General features: G+C 37.6%; 1 long non-coding RNA gene across 1 annotated transcript in view; it reads right to left on the bottom strand.

The window, feature by feature from the left end:
- Window positions 1–502: 502 nt before the first annotated feature.
- The window catches only part of LOC121818166 (uncharacterized), a 58,401-nt gene continuing 46,344 nt past the window's right edge, over window positions 503–12,559 (bottom strand). Inside the window, exons 3-4 of the long non-coding RNA XR_006058232.2 lie at window positions 11,917–12,135; window positions 503–2,875 (exon numbers count right to left, since the gene is read on the bottom strand). This is a non-coding gene — a long non-coding RNA (uncharacterized LOC121818166). The remainder of the gene's footprint in view (window positions 2,876–11,916; window positions 12,136–12,559) is intronic.

Below are 12,559 nucleotides of genomic sequence, written 5' to 3'. Positions count from 1 at the left end.
AGTTGCACTTGCCCAGTTATTTCTCCCAATCTCATCCACAAGATGGGCTGGTCAGAGGACAGAACTGTGATTGCATGTAACCAGGAGCCACACTGTAGACAATTTGAATATGTAAACCAAGCTGCCCTTTAAAAATAGTGATGCATTGCACTGGAAAGCTTTCTTAGAATTGGTGTGATATAGTAGAAAGAACCCCAATTTAGGCATTAGGAGATCTAAAGGTCCAACACAGTTCTGTCCCAATGTGTGACCATGAACATTACATTTCATACCTCTGAGCCAGTATTTAATTACTTCATCCAAAATTCTATCAATAGAAAAACTTTGTGAGAACAGCTTAGAAACATAACAAAACAAAACTTTTCACTTATAGAAAAGTGAAAAAAAAATCTTTCTTAAATTATTTCCTTCCTCTGGATTTACTTTCCTAAGCTTACCAACCTAAGACATTAATTCCCATTAGTGTATATTTTAAGTGAAATTCATAGGGTCTTTGGTATTTTTCCTTCCTTGCTCCACTCCCTTTCTTACACCCTGCTATTCTTTCTTCTTCCCAAGCATTTTTTTAACTTGAGGAAACTTTTCATGATGTCTCTTAGACTTACCTCGTATTTACATATTGCAATCTCCTTCAACCTACACATTCTCTAGTCAAGCAACAAGAAAAAAGAGAGAGAAAGGGAAAGTAGGAAGGAATAAGGAAAGGAAGAACAGAAAGGAGGAAGGAAAAAAGAAACATTTTAAGTTATTTTGCATTGCTTTTTCCATTTTTAAAGTATAAAGCACAAATGTCATTGTACATATTTCTTTATTTGCCTAATTATTTATTCAAATCTCTCATGTCATCTAAGCTGTAAGTTCCATGAAGTCGGAAACTACAATGGTTTGTCCAGGTTTATAGTACCTATACTTTGCCTGATGCTGAGCATAAAAGTGAGTGGTTTAAAAAAGTAATCATTTTAAAGAAACCCAAACAGTATAGATTTCTCGTAATAAAAAAAGTGATGATTTCTCTCAATTGTGAGGAAATAATTTTTTTCCACATTTTCTTCTAGGTGAGCATGTAACATTTTCCCTCTGGTCCTAATGTGGCCAGTTAATTTAGTCAATCCAGTAACATAATCAACGAATTCAGCTAAAAAAATGTAAAACCATTGTTTGGCTGCATGTTAAATTGATTGCCCAAAGTAATTGGGCACCTTAATTCAATAGCACTGTGGAACACAGCTCAGGGCTTGATGAAAATGCTTTACCCAGGCACATTGACACAATCAGCTCTAGTTACACATTGCTTGTGAGTCTGTCTATTCAGAGCATTGTGAAATGAAAATGTCTCCTGCCATATCAATAATCAAGAACTGTCACAGCCATCAGTGATTTCTGGTCTCCAAACATGAAAGAGAGCTCCTAAAATTGTGATCCAGTGGATGCCGCCACCCCCCATGGGTAATTGCTGATAGCTGAAGAGCTGGGGGAATGCAAGAGGCAAGGTGAAAAAGGAAACAAGATTTGGCCCCAGATAGCTGAGATGCATATGAAAGGAATGAATTCAGTGAGCCCAGAGGCTTGCATCTTTCCATACAAAGAAGGCTAAATTCTTTAACTTGATATTTGATCTTTGATGTTCAGACTGCCTGCTCCCTTTGTTGCAAATTTGTATATAGCCTGAGTCCCCCTCCTGCCTCCTTGGAGCAGTTTTCTCAGAGCTACTGAGATCCTGTCCCAGGCTTGGAGTCCTGAACATTCCCACCAAATAAAGTAACCCTCTACTTTTGGGTTGTGACTATATTTTTAGTTGACAGCATCCATGGTCATTTGAAACAGAAGGAACTATTTGGATTGCCTTAACCTGGCAAAGACAAAAAAGGTATGTCTTATTGGTATCCGTCTTTCCCAAGCCTTAGAGTTTATTCCTCTGGGATGTTCAGCATTTGTTAAACTTGAGAAAATTCCAAAGATAATAGAAAACAAAACTCTGTTGTTACCTCTTTTTGTCTCCATTTATGTGTTAACTTCCCATGAAGCTCTTGCTCACAGAGGGCTTAACACGTGTTTTCCCAAATAATGACGGGTAAGGGAAAGTTTTTTTTCCTCCTAATTTTTGCTGGGGTCAAACAGCAGTACTCCATCCTCTGGAAGTTCACTAAGATTGGCAGTTACTATAGGCTGGGATTTTTCAGTCCTGGCAATATTTCCACATTTGTTCTATTCATAGGACTATTATGAACAAAGAAAAATTTCCCCTACAACTCAAAAAAAAAAATAATTTTGCACCATTCCTTCCCTTGCTGATCCTTCTTTTTGAAGTACAAACAGTGCCTTACATAATGCTGCAAACATTTGGTCCAAGCTGAAGAACTCTTATTTAAAGCCACATTGCCATACCTGTGAATGCATTTCACACCAAATCAGTGCATCCTAAAGATTTCTGAAGGCTTCACTAAGCCCCTTTGAAAGATTTTCACCAGGAGGGAGGTGAATGGTTATGTGAGGGGGTAATGACAACTATGGTAGAGAGAAGAGATGGAGTATGGTGTATGTGTGTGTGTAGTTGGGTATCAGGTACCCAATAGTCATTAGTTCTTCTTATCCTTAGTTTTATTATTTTACTAGTAACATGTGAGACAATGTCTTCTTTCTGAAAGAATACAATAAAGCTAAAAGTTTTGGATCATGTCAAGGGTGGTTTTGGCCTCAGACTACAGTGATTGCTAGGTTAACTCCTTAACCCACCTCTTTCTTCTTTGTTAATAACTAAGTATCTGCCAATATAATGGGGGAAATATGCAAGCAAATATGTTAAGTATTCTCCATGACAGCTGAGGACATCTGGGTGCTCCATCAAAATTTGACCTCAAACTCTTGGGAGTTTGACCTGAAAACAGAAAAATGTAAAGTTTAGATTAGATGAATAATTGTATACTTGTTTCTAAAAAGTCCCAGGCTTAACAAACAATTGTTGCAAACACAGTATAATCATCAGATTCTATTTTATTTGTTTCTCACACAAGAGAAAGATGTTTTAAGCAATAGTTTCTTTTCTTTTTTTTTTAAGGTTCTCTCATCACAAAAGAAAACCTGGAAACTACTTATTTATTAGCTTTCAACCTACAGTGAAATCATAGCCAGGGGGCATGGGATAGGAGGTTAACTTACTCTTCCATTAAAATGAGATTTAAAAATAGTTAAGTGATTAACCCAAAGTGATTGGTTTAATTTTTAATCTCTCCCTTCCATTTCTATAAATGATTCATCATGCTATTTCAGCACTAAATATTAACCTTTAATTAAATGAATGTAACTTTTCAGTCAATAAAATGGATAAAGCAAGAAAATAAGTAATTCAACTTTCCATGGTCAGTTCCATTACCAGATTAGAGTGGATTTTAAAATATGTGTATTAACACTTGAGTGATAATAATAATAGGAAATATAATCTTTTCTATAGTGTTAATCATAATGGGAGCCAAACTGGATTTCACTTGTTCCAGTTTTCCACATTGCACATAACAAAGGTGGTGGTTTTTTAAAATATTTATGGTAATTAAATTCCATCCTCAAGTTAACTAATCTTGCCCTGCATTCCATTAATGCTGTTGGGTATGGAAAGAAGTGAGTCCTATTAAACATAGAAGTCCAGCAGGGAGATAAAAATAATATTCTTAAACTCCCATTTATTTTCAGAGCTTCAGTGGTGCTGGGCTGGGCTACATCAGATTAAGAAAAAGCCTTTAACTGTCTTCCTTCATTTATTTATTTTTTAAAAAGCTGTTATCCCCAGATATGTGAAGATTAAAAATATACTTCTAAATCACACGGGTCAAAAGAAGTCTCAAGAGAAGTAAAAAATATTTTTAACTAAATGAAAATGAAGACACAATTTGTCAAAATTTGTGGGATGTGGCAAAAGCATTTGAATGCATATATTAGAAAAGGAAAAACCAAGTTTCTACCTTAGGAAACTAGAAAAACAGAGCAAATTAAATCCAAAGTAAGCAGAAGAAAAGAAATAATATGAATTAGCACAGAAATCAATGAAAATGAAAGCAAGAACTCAATTAGAAAAATCAAGGAAACCAAAACTTGGTTCTTTGAAAAGATAAATAAAATTGATGTGTCTAGCCAGGTTAAGGAAAAAAGCAGACACAAATTATTAATATCAGAAATGAAAGAGGGGAAATTATTACAGATCCTATCAACATTAAAGCTTGATAAAAGAATAGTATGAACAATTCTATGCCCATAAAATTGATAACCTAGATGACATGGACTAATTCCCTGAAAGACATGATTAACCAAACCTCGCACAAGAAGAAATATACAATCTGATAGGCCTATTAAGGAAATTTAATCAGTAATTAATAACCTTCCAAATACCAGATCTATATATGGATTCACTGGTGAATTTTGCCAAACATTTAGGAAAGAAATTATGGCAATCCTCTACAATCTCTTTCAGAAAATGAAACTGAAGTGTTACGTCCTAACTCATTCTATGAGGCTATCATTCCCCAGCCAGAAATGCCCTACCAATGCCAAAACCAGAAAAAAAATTACAAGAAAACTGTAGACCAATATCTCTTATGATCATAGATGCAAAAATCCTCAATAAATATTAGCAAATCAAATCCAACAATGTATAAAAAATTTATTCCCCATGATCAAGTGGAACTCATGCCAAGTATACAAGACTGCTTCAACATTCAAAAATCAATTAATGTAATCTATCACATTAACAGATTAAAAAAGAAAGTCAGTCATATTAATTGATTCAGGAAAAGCATTTGACACAATCCAACAACAATGCATGATGAAAACTCAGTAAACTACGAATAGAAGGTAAGTTTCTCAAACTAATAAAGAGTAGAGCTGACATCGTACTTAATGGTGAAAAACTAGAAGCTTTCCAGTAAGATCAGGTACAAGGCAAGGATATCTCTCCCCTCCACTCCTTTTCAACATCATATTGAAAATTCTACTTAATGCAATAAGACAAGAAAGGGAAATTTTATATATATATAGGGAAGGAAAAATAAAACTTTCTTTGTTCACAAATGACATGATTGTCTAAGTAGAAATTTCTGAAGAATCAACAAAAAAAGCTTTGGAAGATCAATTATAGCCAGCTTGCAGGATACAAAGTTAATATACAAAAGCCTGCAACTTTCTTGCATGCCAGAAATGAGCAAGTGAAATTTGAAATTAAAAACACAATACCATTTATATGGACATGCTCAAAAATGAAATATTAGGTGTAAATTTAACAAAATATGTACAAGATCTATATAAGGAAGACTACAAAACTCTGATGAACAAAATCAAAGAACTAAATAAAAGGAAGTGCTTAAGCAACAGAGAGAAAGTTCGTGTATATTCAGAGGAAACTATTCATGGATAGGAAAACTCAATGTTGCCAAGGTGTCAGTTATTCCCAATGTGAGGTCATAGGTTCAGTGCAACCAAGATGTCCTTTTGTAGGCAACTGGACAAATAAATTATGACACATTCAGACAATGGAACATTATTTGGCACTAAAAAGTAATGAGCTATCAAGCCATTAAAAAAATATAGGAACCTTAAATGCATGTTACTAATTGAAAGAAGTCAATCTGAAAGGCTATATTCTGTATGATTCCAACTATATGACATTCTAGAAATGATAAAATTATGGAGACAGTAAAAATATCAGTGATTGCTAGGCTTTGGGGTGGGAAAGGAATGATTAGGAGAAGCAGAGAACATTTCTAAGGCAGTGAAAATACTCTGCATGATACTATAACAATGGAGAGATGTCATTGTAGACTTGTCCAAATGTGTAACACCATAATGGAAACCATGCACTTTGGGTGATTCTGATGTTCAATGTAGGTTCATCAGTGGTAACAAAGGTACCCCTCGGGTGGGGGATGTTGATAATTGTGGGGGGAGGCTATTCAGAAGTGGGCAAAGGATATATGGGAAATCTCTATACCTTCACTTCAGTTTTTTTCTTTAATATAAATTTATTTATTTTAATTAGAGGCTAATTACTTTATAATATTGTATTGGTTTTGCCATACATCAACATGAATCTGCCATGGGCGTACACATGTTCCCCATCCTGAACCCCCCTCCCACCTCCCTCTCCGTACCATCCCTCTGGGTCATCCCAGTGCACCACCCGCAAGCATCCAGTATCAAGCATCAAACCTGGACTGGCGATTCATTTCATATATGATATTATACATGTTTCAATGCCATTCTCCCAAATCATTCCACCCTCTCCCTCTCCCTCTCCCTCTCCCTCTCCCTCTCCCACAGAGTCCAAAAGACTGTTCTATATATCTGTGTCTCTTTTGCTGTCTCGCATACAGGCTTTTATAGTTCAGTTCAGTTCAGTCGCTCAGTCATGTCCGACTCTTTGCAACCCCAGGAATCGCAGCACACCAGGCCTCCCTGGCCATCACCAACCCCCGGATTTCACTCAGACTCACGTCCATCGAGTCAGTGATGCCATCCAGCTAGCTCATCCTCTGTCATCCCCTTCTCCTCCTGCCCCCAATCCCTCCCAACATCAGAGTCTTTTCCAATGAGTCAACTCTTCGCATGAGTACTGGAGTTTCAGCTTTACTCAAAGTACTGGAGTTTCAGCTTTAGCATCATTCCTTCCAAAAGAAATCCCAGGGCTGATCTCCATCAGAATGGACTGGTTGGATCTCCTTGCAGTCCAAGGGACTCTCAAGAGTCTTCTCCAACACCACAGTTCAAAAGCATCAATTCTTCAGCGCTCAGCCTTCTTCACAGTCCAACTCTCACATCCATACATGACTACTGGAAAAACCATGGCCTTGACCAGACAACTTTAGTTGGCAAAGTAATGTCTCTGCTTTTGAATATACTATCTATGTTGGTCATAACTTTTCTTCCAAGGAGTAAGCATCTTTTAATTTCATGGCTGCAGTCACCATCTGCAGTGATTTTGGAGCCCCCAAAAATAAAGTCTGACACTGTTTCCACTGTTTCCCCATCTATTTCCCATGAAGTGAAGGGACTGGATGCCATGATCTTCATCTTCTGAATGTTGAACTTTAAGCCAACTTTTTCACTCTCCACTTTCACTTTCATCAAGAGGCTTTTAGTTCCTCTTCACTTTCTGCCATAAGGGTAGTGTCATCTGCATATCTGAGGTTATTGATATTTACCATCATTCTAAATTCCATATATATGCATTAGTATACTGTATTGGTGTTTTTCTTTCTGGCTTCACTCTGTATAATAGGCCTTCACTTCAGTTTTGCTGTTAACTTAAAGTTACTTCAAAAGTATTAATTTACAAAGATTAAATTTTTTTAAGTCATTATGTTTATTCACTCAGTGACAGTGCTGTGTTAGGTGACATCCAACTTCTAGCTTTCCCAGAGCTGCCTACCAACTCTCCCCCAACCCCCATCAGATTCTGGTGCCTAATTCTCTCTTTCTTTGTCTTTTTCTGTCTCTGTCTTTCTCTGTGTGTGTGTGCACATGATTTTGTAGTGGAAGCAATGTTCCATTGGCTATCAGGAATAACTTTTCCTTTTTCTTTGTTGTTTAAGAAACTTACACAGTCACAAACACCAACAAATCATCTGTAAATGCTACCATTGTAGTCATGCCAAGGAAGGAGGCAGCAGAAACTTGAACTCATTTTGAGGGACCAAGTTATTTCTGACTTAACCAGTCAGATATTCTTCAAGATGTAATCCTCACTTATCTATAGCAAAATCACCTTGGGGTTCTGGTTAAAATGGCAGAAGTACCAGATATAGCAGAAGTGGCAGAAGTACTTGCTATGGAACACAGGAATCTACATTTTAACCAGATCCTCAAGAGATTCTAATGTACCTGAACATTAAAAATTGGCACTCTCAAAGGTTAATATGTTACTTATAGTCAATTACCAACAGCACATGTTGTCCTAAGAAGCATATCTTTAGTATTTCAAACTTAATATGTGGTGATGTTATACCTTAAGCACTAACTATATGCTTTAGAGTTCGATAATAAGTTAATAAGTTGAGTCTCTCAGATACAATTAATGCAAAAATATGTAAGTTAATAGTCTTTTAAACCAACAATGCAAAATGAATTGCATCTTGCTATGGGCTGAATTGCATCCGCCAAAAATTCATATGTTGAAGCCCTCCCTTTCAATGTAATAGTATTTGGAGATAGGGTCATTGGAAGATCATTAGGTAGGGTCATGAGGGTGGGACCCTCATGATAGGATTAGTGCCCTTAAAAGAAGAGACACCAGAGAGCTTGTCCTCTTTCTCTGCCATGAGAGGACAAACTAGCAAGTTAAGTAAGAAGACATCCATCTTCATATCAATCAGAGGCCCCTTACCAGAACTTGAGCATGCTGGCACTTTGATGTTGAATTTCCAACCTCCACAACTGTAAGAAAATAAATTTATGTTGTTCAAGCTTCTCAATCCATGGTGTTTTTTCATGACAGCTTGAGAAGACTAAAACATATCTTCAACAACATATTGACTTTCCTTGACTTCTGAGTCTCTCACTATGTTTTCCACTCCCTGAACTCTTTACTTAAGGAGATTGTACCACACCACATGCCCCATATCATTCCTGGTTCTCTGTGACTATTTACCATACTCTGAAGCTCTGTCTGAGAAAACCCAGATTTAGTATATTTTATTTCATCCATTCATCTTGCTATCTATTCATTTTAAAACAATTTATTGAGGCTTTGCTATGGGCTAGGCTCTATGTTAAGTGGTGGCAAACAGTTGAAATAAATTTATGTGCCTCTTGCCTTAATGGAGCTCTCAGCCTCATTGGAAGATAGTAAGTTAATAAACAAGCATGTTCTGTAAATCACAAAGTAAGAAGAAGGAGGCCAGGAAGGTCTCACTGTGGCACTGATGTTTTAGCTGATTTCTGAAGGAAGAGGATGAATCATCTATGCAGACAGCCAATGGGATGCATAACAGCTAGAAGGACAAGCACATAAAAATTTCTAAAGGGAAAAAGACCTTAAACTGAAAGACAATGTGATGGAACACTATCTTGTTCCACCTAGGTCCCCCTTCATTGAAGTACTTACTGTCCCAGCTGCTGGAAGGGCTAAGAGCAAACAACTTTCAATGTTGGCACCTTCAGGTGCCATGCCAATAAGGACATATCTTTCCCAAGATGGATCATATCCAGAGTGATTAATGCAGGTGGAGAGTATAAGGCTTGGCTATCTCCTTTCAAAGGGGGAAAGCCCCAAAGACCATTTCTAGCCCCAGGGCTCCATATAGGATCCGTCCAGTCTGTCACACTGCAGCTCAGTTTCTCCATATGCCCACTCCGCTTTCTTCCCTTCCTTTCATAGGAGTTGGTCTTAAGGGTGCTCCCTAATAAACATCTTGTTCATTGGATTCTATCAGTGTCTACTTACTGCGGAATTCAAAATACAATAGCCATTGTGGCCAGATCAGAGTGACTTAAGGTGAATCAAAAACAAACATTAAGGGTCAGATGACACCAGACTTGGTACAAGTTTGTTTTTTTTCTTAGTGTACTGGAGACTTTGGAAGTTTTAAAATAAAGGTATACCAAAATGCCCCATCCCCATTCAAATCAGTAGAAAAGCATCAGAAAAAACTAAATCAGGAGACATTTAGCAAAATAACTGATTTTCAAAAGTATCAAGATCATGAAAGATAAGGAAAGAGCGAAGAAGTTTTTATAGATGGAAGAGATAAAGCAGAAACAACAACCAAATGCAATGTGATACTGGAAATAAGATCCTGGAAGAGAAAAAGGACAGTGGGGAAACTGCTGAAGTTAAAATAACACGTGGAGTTTAGCTAATAGTATTGTACTGGAGTGAATTTCTTGGTTTTAATAAGTGTACTACAGTTATATAAAACAGTATATTAGGGAAAGTTGGATGAGGGGTAAAAGGGAACACTCATACTATTTCTGCAACTTTTCTATAAGCCAAAAATTAGTTTAAGTTAAAACATTAAAACAAATATTATTGAGGCTGCTGTGTGGAGAATGGGTTGTAGAGAAAGCTTGAGTGAAAAAAGGTAGATGTATCACTATAGTACTGATGATGGTGGTGGGTTTGAGTGTAGCAGTTAGTGGAGGGGTACTTAAGGGGGAAAAAAGAAGTCAACCATATCAATCACACCTCTACTTTTTCTATTGCAGACATCTTGTCAGAAGCAGGCTTAAACTGGGAGAGAAATACGGTTTAATACTGAATCAAATTTGGAGTTTTGACTCAAACTAGACTGGACAATCTGACTTGTGGAGACTGTCATAAAGTATATTGAGTTTTGTCCAATTACGGTCAAGAGGCTTGGGCTATTGGAGGTTTTCATGCCTAAGAAGTATAGATAAGACCATTAAAGGAACTACATAAAAATTTTAATGAAATACATTTTACATATAAAAAAAATATCTAATGTATATATATATACTTAAATGATAATTACAAAATAAATTTCTGTTTACACAGTACCTATCTGAAGAGTTAACCTTGGTTCTCAAACCTTGGTATCTATCAGAATTCTCTGGAAATCTAATAGAGAGAACACAGAGGCCAAGCTCCTAGAAGTAGCGTAGAACTCAGGTTTTTCTGGTTTTGTTTTTGTTTTTACCAAATTCCCCATGTGGTTCTGCTGAACTGGAACATTACTTATACTTTTGAAGGGTTCTGTATACCTCTCACCAGTCATATTCCATTCTTTCTTTCAGAATCAACTATTATCTTCAATTTTGTTAATCATTCCCTTTGTTGCTGCTGCTAAGTCGCTTCAGGGATGTCTAACTCTGTGTGACCCCATAGACAGCAGCCCACCAGGCTCCCTCGTCCCTGAGATTCTCCAGGCAAGAACACTGGAGTGGGTTGCCATTTCCTTCTCCAATGCATGAAAGTGAAAAGTGAAAAGTGAAATTGAAGTTGCTCAGTCATGTCTGACTCTTAGTGACCCCATGGACTGCAGTCCACCAGGCTCCTCCATCCATGAGATTTTCCAGGCAAGAGTACTGGAGTTTGTTGCCATTGCCTTCTCCTAATCATTCCCTTTAGGTATCCCTAAAACATACTTTGTTTAGTTTTGCCTGTTTTCAAGCTTTATATAATTAGAAACACAGTATATATCTTCTGTGACTTGCTTTTTATTTGGCACATTATGTTCTTGGGATTCACCTATATTGATACATATAGCTATCATTTATTTGTGGCCATTGATGGATAGCATTCCACTTTATGAATATGTCACCATCTACCTTCCTTGTGTTGAATATTTAAGTTGTCTCAAGATTGCTTGGGAAGTGTTAGGGCCTGATGAAAGGTAGCATCTCTACCTTCCTTTGCTCCTGTGCTATCCTCTCCTCATCTGCAGTTTTGATTCCTTGCCCTCACTGAGGGCTTCCCAGATGGCTCAAGTATTAAAGTATCTGCCTGCAGTGCAGGAGACACAGGAGACAAGAGTTCAATCCCTGGATCAGGAAGATTCCCTAGAGGAGGAAATGGCAACCCATTCCAGTGTTCTTGCCTAGAGAATCCCATGAAGAGAGAAGCACGGCAGGCTACAGTCCACAGGGTCACAAAGAGTCAGATGGGACTGCATACCCGTGCACACTTGCTCTCACCAAGGAATAACAAGGAGCCACTTCCACCTGGGGATCAATGGAAGTCCAGTGGAAAGCCTGGACTATCACCCTCACCTGGAGTAATGAGGTGATACTCTCACTCAGCGCAGTGTTATCAGAAAGTAAATGTTTATTTTCATCTGAGCACTTCTCATTGATACTTTATTATATATTTGCCTAGTTTATTAATATCTTTCCCCAATACTACAATGTAAGTTCTAAGAAGGTAAGAAGTTTATATTGTTCATTGACTGGAGCTAGATGGTCTAAGATGGTTTTACTCACATGTCTGGCAGTTGGTGTTAGGTATTGGCTGGGCCACATATCTCCAAGTGATCCCTCATCCTCCAGTAGGCAACCCCAGGCTTCTTTATGGGATGAAGCATTCCAAGAAGCGAAGAGACAAAGCACAGGGACTTTCTAAGTCTCTGCTTGTGTCTCATTTGATTTCCCATAACTGAAAGCAAGTCACACGATCAAGCCCAGAGCTGATGTTGAAGGAATCTATAAAAAGACATAGATTGGAGGCCATTATTGTAGAAACATGAAATTTACCTAAACTCAGTGGTATTCAGAGCTGCAAGCTGATTGTACACATCTCTTTAAAACTTCAGTTGTGGCTTGTAGCCTGAAATTGGCCATGATGGAAATATTTACAGCACAGAATTCAGCAAATGATACAAATCAGGGCTTCCCCCACCCTCATCCCCTTTCCGGAGGCAAGTTGTTAAATATTTACTAGCACTCTGAGTGAGTGAAGTTGCTCAGTCGTGTCCGACTCTTTGCAACCCCATGGACTGTAGCCTACCAGGCTCCTCCATCCATGGTATTTTCCAGGCAAGAATACTGGAGTGAGTTGCCGCACTCTACTATGTAGAAAACTCTAAAAACAGCATTAGGCAAGTCTGTGAGAGTCTATGGCTCCCTT

This window comes from Ovis aries, chromosome X (genome assembly GCF_016772045.2).
Source record: "Ovis aries strain OAR_USU_Benz2616 breed Rambouillet chromosome X, ARS-UI_Ramb_v3.0, whole genome shotgun sequence".
Classification (NCBI taxonomy): domain Eukaryota; kingdom Metazoa; phylum Chordata; class Mammalia; order Artiodactyla; family Bovidae; genus Ovis; species Ovis aries.
This window is presented reverse-complemented; position numbering and strand designations above follow the sequence as displayed.